Consider the following 12,216-nt stretch of genomic DNA (forward strand, 5'->3'; position numbering starts at 1 on the left):
TGGATGTTGCATGTGGGATGATTGGAGTTGTATATTTCAGATTCAAGCATTTGGTACGTCTCTTGTCAAGAATGCACATGTGTAGTTCATCAAACAATACATTATGTGATATTGTGTTCATGATATCTATGTTGTAATTACAGTTATCTATAATAATAATAATTTTTTCATTATAGTGCATTCACAATAGTTATCATTGTGGTTATAGTTATTCATTATGTGACAGGTTTTTAGGTGAGATGAACGAGTTTCAAAACAAAACAGTCTGCGGTTTTGAGAAGAGATCGATTCTCAGGATGTATGTGTCTTTCAGGGGTCATCCGTATTTTGGAAGCATACAATGGAAGGTAAGGAAAACCCTCGAGTTCCCTTCTTTGAATCATGATTGGAGTGGCCTAGCTATTTGGATAGGCCGTATTTATGAACCGCTGCTCAAAATTAATGGAGCAGACCCGGATGTGCGTCGGAGCTATCCGGATGAGCGGGGGTCCCTGGAAGGTGGGAACCGCTATTATGACCATGATGAAGCTATCCATTTCCTATGGACAGCATTGGAGGGGCCTGGCCATTTGGACAGGCCGTGTTTATGTATTTGATCGAAATTAATGGAGCAGACCCGGATGTGCGTCGGAGCTATTCGGAAGAGCGGGGTTCCCTGGAAAGAGGGAACCGCTATTATGACCATGATGAAGCTATCCATTTTTTATGGACATCATTGGAAGGGCCTGGCATTTGTGTCGGATGGCCGTGTTTATATCTGTATTTGCTTTGCAGGGACCATACCCTTAACCTAAACCAAAACCTATGACCTAAAACCTTAACCTATAACCTAAACCTCAACCTTAACCTAAACTTAAACCTTAACTTAAAACCTAAAACCTAAACCTAAACCCAAAACCTAAACCTTAACCTATTCTCAATTCCCTAAACCTATATCATATAACTTAAACGTAAACCTAAACCTAAACCTTAACCTATACCTATAACCTTAACCTAAACCAAAACCTATGACCTAAAACCTTAACCTATAACCTAAACCTCAACATTAACTTAAACCTAAACCTCAACCTAAACATATAACCTTAACCTAAAACCTAAACCTAAACCTATAACCTAAATGTATTCTCAAATCCCTAGACTTAAACCTACACCTAATCCTAATCTTAACTCCCTAACCTAAACCTATACCTAAACTTGAAAACCCAAACATAAACCCGATCCCGAACCCAAACCCGATATCTTAAACCTAAACCTTAACCTATTCTCAATTCCCTAAACCTATATCTTATAACCTAAACTTAATCAAATCCCAAAACCTAAACCTTAACTTATACCTATAACCTATAACCTATAACCTAAACCAAAACCCATGACCTAAAACCTTAACATATAACCTAAACCTCAACCTTAACTTAAACCTAAACCTTAACATAAACATATAACTTTAACCTAAAACCTAAAACCTAAAACCTAAACCTAAACCTATAACCTAAATGTATTCTCAAATTCCTAAACTTAAACCTACACCTAATCCTAATCTTAACTCCCTAACCTAAACCTATACCTAAACTTGAAAACCCAAACATAAACCCGATCCCGAACCCAAACCCGATATCCTAAACCTAAACCTTAACCTATTCTCAATTCCCTAAACCTATATCTTATAACCTAAACTTAATCAAATCCCAAAACCTAAACCTTAACTTATACCTATAACCTATAACCTAAACCAAAACCCATGACCTAAAACCTTAACCTATAACCTAAACCTCAACCTTAATCTAAACCTAAACCTTAACTTAAAACCTAAACCCTAAACCTAAACCTTAACCTATTCTCAATTCCCTAAACCTATATCTTATAACCTAAACGTAAACCTAAACCTAAACCTTAACCTATACCTATAACCTTAACCTAAACCAAAACCTATGACCTAAAACCTTAACCTATAACCTAAACCTCAACATTAACTTAAACCTAAACCTCAACCTAAACATATAACCTTAACCTAAAACCTAAAACCTAAAACCTAAACCTAAACCTATAACCTAAATGTATTCTCAAATCCCTAAACTTAAACCTACACCTAATCCTAATCTTAACTCCCTAACCTAAACCTATACCTAAACTTGAAAACCCAAACATAAACCCGATCCCGAACCCAAACCCGATATCCTAAACCTAAACCTTAACCTATTCTCAATTCCCTAAACCTATATCTTATAACCTAAACTTAATCAAATCCCAAAACCTAAACCTTAACTTATACCTATAACCTATAACCTAAACCAAAACCCATGACCTAAAACCTTAACCTATAACCTAAACCTCAACCTTAACTTAAACCTAAACCTTAACATAAACATATAACTTTAACCTAAAACCTAAAACCTAAACCTAAACCTATAACCTAAATGTATTCTCAAATTCCTAAACTTAAACCTACACCTAATCCTAATCTTAACTCCCTAACCTAAACCTATACCTAAACTTGAAAACCCAAACATAAACCCGATCCCGAACCCAAACCCGATATCCTAAACCTAAACCTTAACCTATTCTCAATTCCCTAAACCTATATCTTATAACCTAAACTTAATCAAATCCCAAAACCTAAACCTTGACTTATACCTATAACCTATAACCTAAACCAAAACCCATGACCTAAAACCTTAACCTATAACCTAAACCTCAACCTTAATCTAAACCTAAACCTAAACCCTAAACCTAAACCTTAACCTATTCTCAATTCCCTAAACCTATATCTTATAACCTAAACGTAAACCTAAACCTAAACCTTAACCTATACCTATAACCTTAACCTAAACCAAAACCTATGACCTAAAACCTTAACCTATAACCTAAACCTCAACATTAACTTAAACCTAAACCTCAACCCTAAACATATAACCTTAACCTAAAACCTAAAACCTAAACCTAAACCTATAACTTAAATGTATTCTCAAATCCCTAAACTTAAACCTACACCTAATCCTAATCTTAACTCCCTAACCTAAACCTATACCTAAACTTGAAAACCCAAACATAAACCCGATCCCGAACCCAAACCCGATATCCTAAACCTAAACCTTAACCTATTCTCAATTCCCTAAACCTATATCTTATAACCTAAACTTAATCAAATCCCAAAACCTAAACCTTAACTTATACCTATAACCTATAACCTAAACCAAAACCCATGACCTAAAACCTTAACCTATAACCTAAACCTCAACCTTAACTTAAACCTAAACCTTAACATAAACATATAACTTTAACCTAAAACCTAAAACCTAAACCTAAACCTATAACTTAAATGTATTCTCAAATTCTTAAACTTAAACCTACACCTAATCCTAATCTTAACTCCCTAACCTAAACCTATACCTAAACTTGAAAACCCAAACATAAACCCGATCCCGAACCCAAACCCGATATCCTAAACCTAAACCTTAACCTATTCTCAATTCCCTAAACCTATATCTTATAACCTAAACTTAATCAAATCCCAAAACCTAAACCTTAACTTATACCTATAACCTATAACCTAAACCAAAACCCATGACCTAAAACCTTAACCTATAACCTAAACCTCAACCTTAATCTAAACCTAAACCTTAACTTAAAACCTAAACCCTAAACCTAAACCTTAACCTATTCTCAATTCCCTAAACCTATATCTTATAACCTAAACTTAATCAAATCCCAAAACCTAAACCTTGACTTATACCTATAACCTATAACCTAAACCAAAACCCATGACCTAAAACCTTAACCTATAACCTAAACCTCAACCTTAATCTAAACCTAAACCTTAACTTAAAACCTAAACCCTAAACCTAAACCTTAACCTATTCTCAATTCCCTAAACCTATATCTTATAACCTAAACGTAAACCTAAACCTAAACCTTAACCTATACCTATAACCTTAACCTAAACCAAAACCTATGACCTAAAACCTTAACCTATAACCTAAACCTCAACATTAACTTAAACCTAAACCTCAACCTAAACATATAACCTTAACCTAAAACCTAAAACCTAAAACCTAAACCTAAACCTATAACTTAAATGTATTCTCAAATCCCTAAACTTAAACCTACACCTAATCCTAATCTTAACTCCCTAACCTAAACCTATACCTAAACTTGAAAACCCAAACATAAACCCGATCCCGAACCCAAACCCGATATCCTAAACCTAAACCTTAACCTATTCTCAATTCCCTAAACCTATATCTTATAACCTAAACTTAATCAAATCCCAAAACCTAAACCTTAACGTATACCTACAACCTATAACCTAAACCAAAACCTATGACCTAAAACCTTAACCAATAACCTAAACCTCAACCTTAACTTAAACCTAAATCTTAACCTAAACATATAACCTTAACCTAAAACCTAAAACCTAAACCTAAACCTATAACCTAAATGTATTCTCAATTCCCTAAACTTAAACCTACACCGAATCCTAATCTTAACTCTCTAACCTAAACCTATACCTAAACCCGAAAAACCAAACATAAACCCGATCCCGAACCCAAACCCGATATCCTAAACCCATGACCTTAAACCTCAACCTAGACCTAAACCTAAACCTATAGCCTAAACTCAAATCCTAAAACCTTAACCTATAACCTAACCTAAACCTATACTTATAACCTAAAACTATTCCCAAATCTCAAAACCTATTACCTAAACTCATTCTCAAATTCAAAACCTATAACCGAAACCTAAACCCATTATCAAATCCCAAAACCTATAACCTAAACCCGAACCCATTCTCAAATCCCCACAACCCAAATCGACACCTAAACCTAAACCTAAACCTAAACCTATAACCTAAATTCAATTCCCTAAACCTCAACCTAGACCAAAACCAAAACCTATATCCTAAACCCGAACCCATTCTCAAATCCGATAACCTAAACGTAAACCTATAACCTAAAACTATTCCCAAATCCCAAAACCTATTACTTAAACCCATTCTCAAATCCAAAACCTATAACCTAAACCAAAACCAAAACCTATAACCTAAACCCGAATCCATTCTCAAATCCTTAAAACCCAAACCGACACCTAAACCTAAACCTAAACCTAAACCTATAACTTAAACTCAATTCCCTAAACCTTAACCTAGACCTAAACCTAAACCTAAACCTAAACCTATAACTTAAACTCAATTCCCTAAACCTTAACCTAGACCTAAACCTAAACCTATAGCCTAAACTCAAATCCCAAAACCTTAACCTATAACCTAACCTAAACCTATACTTATAACCTAAAACTATTCCCAAATCCCAAAACCTATTACCTAAACTCATTCTCAAATTCAAAACCTATAACCTAAACTTGAACCCATTATCAAATCTCAAAACCTATAACCTAAACCAAAACCATAACCTATAACCTAAACCCAAACCCATTCTCAAATCCCAAAACCCAAACCGAAACCTAAACCTAAACCTATAACCTAAACTCAATTCCCTAAACCTCAACCTAGACCTAAACCTAAACCTATAGTCTAAACTCAAATCCCTAAACCTTAACCTTTAACCTAACCTAAACCTATACTTATAACCTAAAATTATTCTCAAATCCCAAAACCTATTACCTAAACCTAACCTCTCCCTAAACCTATAACCTAAACTCAATTCCCTAAACCTAAACCTAGACCTAATCCTAAACATATATCCTAAACTCAAATCCCTAAACCTTAACCTATAACCTAACCTAAACCTATACTTATAACCTAAAACTATTCCCAAATCCCAAAACCTATTACCTAAACCTAAACCTAAACCTAAACCTATAACCTAAACTCAATTCCCTAAACCTCAACCTAGACTTAAACCTAAACCTATAACCTAAACTCAATTCCCTAAACCTCAACCTAGACCTAATCCTAAACCTATAGCCTAAACTCAAATCCATAAACCTTAACCTATAACCTAACCTAAACCTATACTTATAACCTAAAACTATTCCCAAATCCCAAAACCTATTACCTAAACCCAAACTCAAATCCAAAACCTATAACCTAAACCTGAACCCATTATCAAATCCCAACCTATAACCTAAACCAAAACCAAAACCTATAACCTAAACCCGAACCCATTCTCAAATCCTCAAAACCCAAACCGACACCTAAACCTAAACCTAAACCTAAACCTATAACCTAACCTCAATTCCCTAAACCTCAACCTAGACCTAAACCTAAACCTATAGCCTAAACTCAAATCCCAAAACCTTAACCTATAACCTAACCTAAACCTATACTTATAACCTAAAACTATTCCCAAAACCCAAACCGACACCTAAACCTAAACCTAAACCTAAACCTATAACCTAAACTCAATTCCCTAAACCTTAACCTAGACCTAAACCTAAGCCTATAGCCTAAACTCAAATCCCAAAACCTTAACCTATAACCTAACCTAAACTTATAATTATAACCTAAAACTATTCCCAAATCCCAAAACCTATTGCCTAAACCTAAACCTATAGCCTAAACTCAATTCCCTAAACCTCAACCTAGACCTAAACCTAAACTTATAACCTAAACTCAATTCCCTAAACCTCAACCTAGACCTAATCCTAAACCTATAGCCTAAACTCAAATCCCTAAACCTTAACCTATAACCTAACCTAAACTTATACTTAAAACCTAAAACTATTCCCAAATCCCAAAACTTATAACCTAAACCAAAACCAAAACCTATAACCTAAACCCGAACCCATTCTCAAATCCCAAAACCCAAACCGAAACCTAAACCTAAACCTAAACCTATAGCCTAAACTCAATTCCCTAAACCTCAACCTAGACCTAATCCTAAACATATAGCCTAAACTCAAATCCCTAAACCTTAACCTATAACCTAACCTAAACCTATACTTATAACCTAAAACTATTCCCAAATCCCAAAACCTATTACCTAAACCCATTCTCAAATCTAAAACCTATAACCTAAACCTGAACCCATTATCAAATCCCAAAACCAATAACATAAACCAAAACCAAAACCTATAACCTAAACCAGAACCCATTCTCAAATCCCCAAAACCCAAACCGACACCAAAACCTAAACCTAAACCTAAACCTATAACCTAACCTCAATTCCCTAAACCTCAACCTAGACCTAAACCTAAACCTATAGCCTAAACTCAAATCCCTAAACCTTAACCTAGACCTAGACCTAAACCTAAACCTATAGCCTAAACTCAAATCCCAAAACCTTAACCTATAACCTAACCTCAACCTATACTTATAACCTAAAACTATTCCCAAATCCCAAAACCTATTACCTAAACCTAAACCTAAACCTAAGCCTATAACCTAAACTCAATTCCCTAAACCTCAACCTAAACCTAAACCTAAACTCAATTCCCTAAACCTCAACCTAGACCTAATCCTAAACCTATAGCCTAAACTCAAATCCCTAAACCTTAACCTATAACCTAACCTAAACCTATACTTATAACCTAAAACTATTCCCAAATCCCAAAACCTATTACCTAAACCCATTCTCAAATCCAAAACCTATAACCTAAACCTAAACCCATTATCAAATCCCAAAACCTATAACCTAAACCAAAACCAAAACCTATAACCTAAACCCGAACCCATTCTCAAATCCCCAAAACCCAAACCGACACCTAAACCTAAACCTAAACCTAAACCTATAACCTAAACTCAATTCCCTAAACCTCAACCTAGACCTAAACCTAAACCTATAGCCTAAACTCAAATCCCAAAACCTTAACCTATAACCTAACCTAAACCTATACTTATAACCTAAAACTATTCCCAAAACCCAAACCGACACCTAAACCTAAACCTAAACCTAAACCTATAACCTAAACTCAATTCCCTAAACCTCAACCTAGACCTAAACCTAAACCTATAGCCTAAACTCAAATCCCTAAACCTTAACCTATAACCTAACCTAAACTTATACTTAAAACCTAAAACTATTCACAAATCCCAAAACCTATAACCTAAACCAAAACCTATAACCTAAACCCGAACCCATTCTCAAATCCCAAAACCCAAACCGAAACCTAAACCTAAACCTAAACCTATAACCTAAACTCAATTCCATAAACCTCAACCTAGACCTAAACCTAAACATAAAACCCAAACCTAAAACTATTCTCAAATCCCAAAACCTATAACCTAAACCTAACCTTTTCCTAAACCTATAACCTAAACTCAATTCCCTAAACCTAAACCTAGACCTAATCCTAAACCTATAGCCTAAACTCAAATCCCTAAACATTAACCTATAACCTAACCTAAACCTATACTTATAACCTAAAACTATTCCCAAATCCCAAAACCTATTACCTAAACCTAACCTCTCCCTAAACTTATAACCTAAACTCAATTCCCTAAACCTAAACCTACACCTAATCCTAATCTCAACTCCCTAACCTAAACCTAAACCTAAACTTGAAAACCCAAACTTAAACCCAATCCCGAACCTGAACCCGATTTCCTAAACCTAAACCATAACCCATTCTCAAATTCAAAAACCTATAACCTAAACTTAAATCAAAACCAAAACTTATAACCTAAACCCAAACCCATTCTCAAATTCCAAAACCTATAACCTAAACCGAAACCAAAACCTATAACCTAAACTCGAACCCATTCTCAAATCCCAAAATCCAAACATAAACCTAAACCTAAACATAAAACCTAAACCTAAACCTATAACTTAAACTCAAATCCCTAAACCTAAACCTAAACCTAAACCTAATCCTATAACCTAAACTCAAATCCCTAAACCTTAACTTATAACCTAACATAAACCTATACTTATAACCTAAAACTATTCCCAAATCCCAAAACCTATTACCAAAACCTATAACCTAAACTCAATTCCATAAACCTCAACCTAGACCTAAACCGAAACTTAAACCTATAGCCTAAACTCAAATCCCTAAACCTTAACCTATAACCTAACCTAAACCTATACTTATAACCTAAAACTATTCCCAAATCCCAAAACCTATTACCTAATCCTAACCTTTCCCTAAACCATAACCCATTCTCAATTCCCTAAAGCTATAACCTATAACCTAAACCTAAACCTAAACATAAACCTAACCTAAACTTATAACCTTTCCTAAAACGTTTAACTTAAACCTAAACTTAAAACCTAAATGTATTTTCAAATTCTTAAACTCAAACCTACACCTAATCCTAATCTCAACTCCCTAACCTAAACCTAAACTTGAAAGCCCAAACCTAAACCCGATCCCGAACCCGAACCCGATTTCCTAAACCTAAACCTTAACCTGTAATCAAGTTCCCAAAAGCTATAACCTATAACCTAAACCTTAACCTAAACCTAAACCAAAACCTATAACCTAAACTTAATTATAACCTATAGCCTAACCTTAACCTAAACCTATAACCTAAACCTAAACCAAACCTAAACCTATAATCATATGGTGAGACCATTTCTTTTGTGTTAATTTTATTCCTCTTTGAGTTTTTTTTTAATTCATTAAGAAAAAAAAGTGATTATACGTGATGCACTTCTTTCACTGTCTTTCTTTTCTCCAATGGGCATTCTAATCTATGAATGACATGACTGTTTGTAAGATGATGGAATATACGAAGCTGCTGAAATTTTAGGGTGAAGTCGAGTACATTTCTCTAATGAAGCCAAAGATTTGTATTTTCAGCATTATTGTATTTGTAACTGTAATTGATTGTAATTGTAATTAATTGAATGAAGGATTGTAATTGTAATTGAATGAATGAAGGATTGTAATTGTAATTGAATGAATGAATGATTATACAGGTGGTATTTGAATGAACAGGTGGTAATTGAATGAACAGGTGATTTAATTTTTCAATGTATAAAATAGCTACGAATACTGACCGTAGCCACTAGTCAGACAGGTGCAGCCTTTTTAATTTTGGCATATTGCTACGGACTTTCAGCTACAAATAATATCCGTAGCTAAAGTTTTTGCTACAAATATAATTGCTATTAATTATATCTGTAGCTATTTAACATATAGCTACGAATTAAATCCGTAGCCAATAATCAGATAGGTGTAGCCTTTTAAATTTTGGCATATTGCTATGGACTTTCAGCTACAAATAATATCTATAGCTGTTTATTTTTTTTGCTACAGGGGAAAAGGCTACGGATTAAAACCGTACTTATAGGTTCTAGACCTATCGTTATGGCACCTACGACGACGATCGTGTTACGGACTAGCTACGGACTAAATCCGTAGCCATAGGTCTATGGCTATGGATTAAATTCGTAGCCTTTGCCCCTTTTTTTGGTAGTAAGGAAGAAGAAGAGGCTCAAGACACTGATGAGGGTTCTCCTCCTATTACACATGCGAGCCATCCTGATCGGGCTTCTTCGAAGCCTGCTTAGCTCAACTTGAGGATGGCCAAGTCGCCTTGTGACAGGAAGTCAAAGAGACCCGGGTCGAGGTAAGGTAAGAGCTTTAAGAGAACAAGGCCTTCATGAAGCGAAAATTTAACAAGGTATCTCGCACCTTGAAGACTATCCTGTGTGGTCTACAGGACAAGGGTGCACCTCCTCCATCACCAGATTCAGACAACTAGACATGTGTGTGGTCATCTTCCAGTTTGCTTATTGTTAGTCTTCTTTTGTACTGGCCCTAGTAGGCTTGTTTGATTGTGATATGTTTTAGTGTTTGAAACCTTGCTTAGATGAGCTCACATGCATCTTCTGTCATGAACCATGTAATACTACATCTCATGTATTGTGACAATTTTGGTTAAATGAAATGCATGTAGCTCCTTTTGTTATGAAATGTGTAAAATGCTTGACAAATTGAGTATTTCTATGTTAAATCTTACACAGGTTGCACCCTACGTTATATATAGGGAATGCCACCTAAGGCCACACGGAGTACGGTACTTCTCACACTTCGTGACTCGATCATGAAACTATGTCGGGTTCTTAGTAGACCACTAGCCCTACTAATGGGCTGACACCTGTTGCCCCACCGGTTCCTGAGTAGCACCGCGCGTCTACCTCGACGCCACACGTGCCTCAGTCGAGTCCTCCTCCTGATAGGTTGGAGCAGATGATACTCCTTATACAACAATAGCAGCAAGTTTGGACCACGTTAGCAAGGGCCCTTACCCAAAATATGAATATGGTCCCGGTTGCACCACCTGTGTAGCCTGCTGGGGATATGAATACCAGCGGTCTTTTTGAGTGCTTTCAACGTTTCTGTCCTCCCACTTTTACAGGTACTCACAGACCCGAGGAGGCTGAGTACTAGTTGGATCGTATATCCAAGATCTTGAAACCATTGCACTGTACTGACACAGAGCAAGTAGAGTTGGTTACATATATGTTCGAGAAGAAGGCTAGTTTATGGTGGGACGGCATCCTACGGACAGTTCTCACAGGACACGTGTGGACGTGGGATGCATTTGAGACACGCTTCCAAGAAAAGTACTTCCCCCTCACTTACCGTAATGAAAAGAAGGGTGAGTTTGTCCGCCTCTAACAGGGAGGAATGACCGTGTCAGAGTACGAGAACAACTTTACGGAGCTGGCCAGATACGCTCCCTTGATACTAGCAGATGAGCCAATGAAAATGCAACGTTTTTTAGATGGGCTGCGGCCCGATGTCCACACTAAGACGTGTTGCGCTAGCATTCCCAATTACGCTGAGCTAGTCAACGTGTCTTTACAAGCTGAACAAGATGGAGATAGAGTTTCTCAGACACGTATACCAATAGGCCCGTGGCCTCACCCGAATCATAGCACCAGCCAATCCTAGGTAAGAGGCCACAAGTAGACTCGCCTCCCAGGTTCGTGGCTCCACCAACCCAGTAAAGGTGAACGAAATGTTGGTGTACATATTGCAACAAAGGGGGACACACTGACCCCTTCTGTTTTACTAAGATGAAAGACAATGGTCTCATGCAACCTCAGAAGATCGACTGTCGACCACCATGTGTTGTAGCAACTCCACCTCAACAACCTATAATAGTGCAACCAAGTCATCCTCGACAAACACGTGTACATGCACTAGCGGCTGGAGCATCTAAGAGAGCAGCTGTTGCACCCTTAACCTTTGAAGTCACTGCCCACATTCAAGGTACCAATGCTATAGTACATATCCTCGATGAAAGGAAGACCAATGTATTAAGAGGTCGTTTCCCATTTCATTTTAAGGATAAGTCCTAAATTA

The sequence above is a fragment of the Magnolia sinica genome, chromosome 1 (genome assembly GCF_029962835.1).
Source record: "Magnolia sinica isolate HGM2019 chromosome 1, MsV1, whole genome shotgun sequence".
Classification (NCBI taxonomy): domain Eukaryota; kingdom Viridiplantae; phylum Streptophyta; class Magnoliopsida; order Magnoliales; family Magnoliaceae; genus Magnolia; species Magnolia sinica.